Below are 5,657 nucleotides of genomic sequence, written 5' to 3'. Positions count from 1 at the left end.
CACCCCTCGGGCCTACTCTGCCGTCCAACTCCTCACCAATTCCCTTGGATATCAGAACCTGGGCCTCAGAATACAATCCCTGCAGTGCAGAGGGAGGCCATTCAGCCCATCGGGTCTGCACCGACAACCATCCCACCCAGATCCTATCCCCACAACCCCATGCATTTACCCTGCTAATCTCCATGATACTCAGAGGCAATTTATCATGGCCAATCCACCTAACCTGCACATCTTTGGATACTGAGGGACAATTTAGCATGGCCAATCCACCTAACCTGCACATCTTTGGATACTGAGGGACAATTTAGCATGGCCAATCCACCTAACCTGCACATCTTTGGACACTAAGGAGCAAGTTAGCATGGCCAATCCACCTAACCTGCACATCTTTGGACACTAAGGGACAATTTAGCATGGCCAATCCACCTAACCCGCACATCTTTAGACACTAAGGGGCAATTTAGCATGGCCAATCCACCTAACCTGCACATCTTTGGACACTAAGGGACAATTTAGTATGGCCAATCCACCTAACCTGCACATCTTTGGACACTAAGGGACCATTTAGCATGGCCAATCCACCTAACCCGCACATCTTTAGACACTAAGGGGCAATTTAGCATGGCCAATCCACCTAACCTACACATCTTTGGACACTAAGGGGCAATTTAGCATGGCCAATCCACCTAACCTGCACATCTTTGGACACTAAGGGACTATTTAGTGTTCAAAGATTGATATCGCTCTTGGGGCTAAAGGGATCGAGCGATATGGGGGGAAGGGGGGGATCAGGATATTGAATTTGATGATCAGTCATGATGGTGATGAATGTCAGAGCAGGCTCGAAGGGCCGAATGGCCTTCTCCTGCTTCTAGTTTCTATGTTTCTGTGTTCCTTCATCTGGATCATTGAGGTATAGAGGTGAGGTCCCAGCACTGACCCCTGCAGAACACCACTAGCCATCCTGAAAAGGACCCCTTCATCCCCACTCCCAGCTGTTAGCTGCGATCGTGGAAATGGCGGAGCAGGGTGGATGGGCCGAATGGCCTCTTCCTCCTACGTTCCCACAGCGGATTCACGAATCGGCTTATACCTCCCCCCCCCCGCCCCCACCTTCTCGAGGGGCAACTAGGGATGGACGACGAATGCCGGACCCTGCCAGAGACGCCCACATCTTGTGTCGGAACGAACACCCACGCCACGTAATCTGGCAAGTTCCGTGGGCCACGGAATGGGCCAAGTAGACACGGGTTGGAGGGGGGGGGGTGTCTCTGGGATTTCTCCCCGTTCCTCAGGGAAAGGCATGCTGGGATTCTAACCATTTGTACTCAACCTATGTACAGCTCCTGCCCGTGGCCTATCCCACTATCCTGAGGCAAGCCTCGCCATGTGCCGAGGGAAGATTGCCCTTCCCCCTCCCCCCACCATTCCAACGCCTGCTTTCGGCCTGTTAGAAGCTTTGGGCCTCCTCCTCTCAAAGACGTGACTCGAATGCTCTCCCCCACCCCCCACTCCCACCCCTCCCCACACTCACCACCCGAGGGTTACTTGACAAGAACACGAGAAATAGGGGCAGGAATAGGCCAATCAGCCTCTTGGGCCCGTTACGCCATTCAACTTGGCTAATCGAGTCATAGAGGTTTACAGCATGGAAACAGGCCCTTCGGCCCAACTTGTCCATGCCGCCCTTTTTTTTTAAACGACTAAGCTAGTCCCAATTGCCTACATTTGGCCCATATCCCTCTATACCCATCTTACCCATGTAACTGTCTAAATGCTTTTTAAAAGACACAATTGTACCCGCCTCTACTACTACCTCTGGCAGCTTGTTCCAGACACTCACCACCCTCTGTGTGAAAAAATTGCCCCTCTGGACACTTTTGTATCTCTCCCCTCTCAAACCTATGCCCTCCAGTTTTCGACTCCCCTACCTTTGGGAAAAGATATTGACTATCTAGCTGATCTGTGCCCCTCATTATTTTATAGACCTCTATAAGATCACTCCTCAGCCTCCTACGCTCCAGAGAAAAAAGTCCCAGTCTATCCGGCCTCTCCTTATAACTCAATCCATCAAGTCCCAGTAGCATCCTACTAAATCTTTTCTGCACTCTTTCTAGTTTAATAATATCCTTTCTATAATAGGGTGACCAGAATTGCACACAGTATTCCAAGTGTGGCCTCCAAGAGGCCTCCAAGAGGAGGCGGACACACTGGGAACGTTTAAGACTTATCGAGACAGCCATATGAATGGAGTGGGAATGGAGGGATACAAAAGAATGGTCTAGTTTGGACCAGGGAGCGGCACGGGCTTGGAGGGCCGAAGGGCCTGTTCCTGTGCTGTATTGTTCTTTGTTCTTTTGTTCTTACCAATGTCTTGTACAACTTCAACAAGACGTCCCAACTCCTGTATTCAATGTTCTGACCAATGAAACCAAGCATGCCGAATGCCTTCTTCACCACTCTGTCCACCTGTGACTCCACTTTCAAGGAGCTATGAACCTGTACCCCTCGATCTCTTTGTTCTGTAACTCTCCCCAACGCCCGACCATTAACTGAGTAAGTCCTACCCTGGTTCAATCTACCAAAACGCATCACCTCGCATTTGTCTAAATTAAACTCCTGGCCTTGCACTCCATTTTCCCGCTCGCTCCCATAATTCCCTGAGAGACCACTCTTCCCTGAAGCTTCAACCTTCGATGTCCTCAAGGATGGCGCACCCACTGGAGTCGGGAATTCCAAAGGTTCTCCATCTTCTGAGTGAAGAAATTTCTCCTCATTACAGTCCAAAATAATCACCCCCCCTCCTCCCTCCTCCCCCCTTATCCTGAGACTGTGACCCCGCCCCCCCTGCACCGCCCAAAGCAAGGGGGAAACAATCTCTCAGTGTCTACTCTTCCTTAGATTCCCAGAAAGCCTTTGGCCAAAGCCAATGGTGTTAGAGGCAAGGTACTGGCATGGATAGAAGATTGGCTGGCAGACAGAAGGCAGAGAGTGGGGGGATAAGGGTTTTCAGGATGGTAACTATAGATTCGTAGAATCCTACAGTGCAGAAGGAGGCCATTCGGCCCATCAAGACTGCATGACTGGGTGTCACGCTGGCACAGTGGTTAGCACTGCTGCCTCGCAGCACCAGGGACCCGGGTTCGATTCCCGGCTTGGGTCACTGTCTGTGTAAAGTCTGCACATTCTCCCCGTGTCTGCGTGGGTTTCCTCCGGGTGCTCCAGTTTCCTCTCACAGTCCAACGATGTGTAGGTTAGATGGATTGGCCATGCTAAATTGCCCTTTAGTGTCCAAAGATGTGCAGGTTAGGTGGATTGGCTATGCTAAATTGCCCTTTAGTGTCCAAAGATGTGCAGGTTAGGTGGATTGGCTATGCTAAATTGCCCTTTAGTGTCCAAAGATGTGCAGGTTAGATGGATTGGCCATGCTAAATTGCCCCTTAGTGACCAAAGATGTGCAGGTTAGATGGATTGGCCATGCTAAATTGCCCTTCAGTGTCTAAAGATGTGCAGGTTAGGGGGATTAGCAGGGTAAATAGGTTGGGTTACGGAGATAGGACCTGGGTGGGATTGTGGTCGGTGCAGACTCGATGGGCCAAATAGCCTCTTTCTACACTGTAGGGATTCTATGATTCTCTGACTTCAATCCCACCAAGCACCTATCCGCATAATCCCATGCAATTACCCTGGCTAGTCCCCCTGACACTAAGGGACAATTTAGCACGGCCAATCCCCCTAACCCGCACATCTTTGGAGTGTGGGAGGAAACCGGAGCACCCGGAGGAAACCCACGTGGACACGGGGAGAATGTGCAAACTCCACACAGACAGTGACCCGAGGCTGGAATCGAACCCGGGTCCCTGGCGCTGTGAGGGAGCAGTGCTAACCACTGTGCCACCGTGCCGCCAATGACAAGTGGTGTTTCACAGGGGTAGGTGTTGAGCACACACCTTCTCACTATGTACATTAATGATCTGGAAGATGGAACTGAGGACATGGTTGCTAAATTTGCAGATGATACAAAGATATGTAGTGGGACAGGTAGTATTGAGGAAGCAGGGGGGCTGCAGAAGGACTTGGACAGGTTAGGAGAGTGGGCAAAGAAGTGGCAGATGGAACACAATGTGGAAAAGTGTGAGGTTATGCACTTTGGAAGGAGGAATGGAGGCACGGACTATTTTCTAAATGGGAAAATGCTTCAGAAATCAGAAACACAAAGGGACTTGGGAGTCCTTGTTCAAGATTCTCTTAAGGTTAACGTGCAGGTTCAGTCGGCAGTTAGGAAGGCAAATGCAATGTTAGCATTCATGTCGAGAGGGCTAGAATACAAGAGCAGGGATGTACTTCTGAGGCTGTATAAGGCTCTGGTCAGACTCCATTTGGAGCATTGTGAGCAGTTTTGGGCCCCGTATCTAAGGAAGGATGTGCCGGCCTTGGAAAGGGTCCAGAGGAGGTTCACAAGAATGATCCCTGGAATGAAGAGCTTGTCGTATGAGGAACGGTTGAGGACTCTGGGTCTGTACTCGATGGAGTTTAGAAGGATGAGGGGGGGATCTTATTGAAACTTACAGAATACTGAGAGGCCTGGATAGAATGGACATGGAGAGGTTGTTTCCATTAGTCGGAGAGACTCGGATCCAAGGGCACAGCCTCAGAGTAAAGGGACGACCCTTTAGAACCGAGATGAGGAGGAATTTCTTCAGCCAGAGGGTTTGGTGAATCTGTGGAACTCTTTGCCACAGAGGAGGCCGGGTCATTGAGTGTATTTAAGACAGAGATAGATAGGTTCTTGATTAATAAGGGGATCAGGGGTTACGGGGAGAAGGCAGGAGAATGGGGATGAGAAAAATATCAGCCATGATTGAATGGCGGAGCAGACTCGATGGGCCGAGTGGCCTAATTCTACTCCCACTTCTTATGGCCTTGCGAATCCTGTATCTCTCAGTGAGATGCCCTCTCGTTCCCCTAAGCACTGGAAAATATAAATCCAATTTATCCCTCCTGACACATGGCTCGGGGTGGGGGGAGAAGGTAATGTGGATCTGGCTGTTTGTCACTGCGTGGGATCTTGCTGTGCGGTGGCCTACTGCTGCATTTGCCCCCTACCCCTCTCGCAGGCAGTGACTGGGGTTTAGGAGAGTGTCGCAGAGGCGGGAATGCTCTGATTCCCGAGGCGCTCTGTCTCACCGTGCATTGTGTCCTCTCTTCCAGGTGGGTTGTGGGTATTGTGCTCTGCTGCATTATCCTCCTGATCATCGCCTGCAATGTGCTGGGTCTCGGCCTGGGCACCACCGGAATCGCCACCCGGAGCAACCCCTACGGTGCCAACTGCTCTTCCCAATCCGGGGCCAACTTCCTGATGGCGTAAGGCAGCTTTTGACTTGGGGAGAGCGTGTCTGACAACAGCCTGTATCTTGGAGAGAGTGAGTGTGTGTGTGTGTGTGTGTCTGAGGGGGAGTGTACCAGTCTGTGTGTGTGTGTGTGTGTGTGAGGGGGAGTGTACCAGTCTGTGTGTGTGTGTGTGTGTGTGAGGGGGGGAGTGTACCAGTCTGTGTGTGTGTGTGTGTGAGGGGGAGTGTACCAGTCCGTGTGTGTGTGTGTGTGTGTGAGGGGGAGTGTACCAGTCTGTGTGTGTGTGTGTGTGTGAGGGGGAGTGT

General features: G+C 51.2%; 1 long non-coding RNA gene across 1 annotated transcript in view; it reads left to right on the top strand.

Moving 5' to 3' along the window:
• The window catches only part of LOC144490910 (uncharacterized), a 6,104-nt gene extending 746 nt beyond the window's left edge, over positions 1-5,358 (top strand). Inside the window, exon 3 of the long non-coding RNA XR_013497364.1 lies at positions 5,212-5,358. This is a non-coding gene — a long non-coding RNA (uncharacterized LOC144490910). The remainder of the gene's footprint in view (positions 1-5,211) is intronic.
• The last annotated feature ends 299 nt before the right edge of the window (positions 5,359-5,657 follow it).

The sequence above is a fragment of the Mustelus asterias genome, unplaced genomic scaffold (genome assembly GCF_964213995.1).
Source record: "Mustelus asterias unplaced genomic scaffold, sMusAst1.hap1.1 HAP1_SCAFFOLD_4017, whole genome shotgun sequence".
NCBI lineage: Eukaryota > Metazoa > Chordata > Chondrichthyes > Carcharhiniformes > Triakidae > Mustelus > Mustelus asterias.
This window is presented reverse-complemented; position numbering and strand designations above follow the sequence as displayed.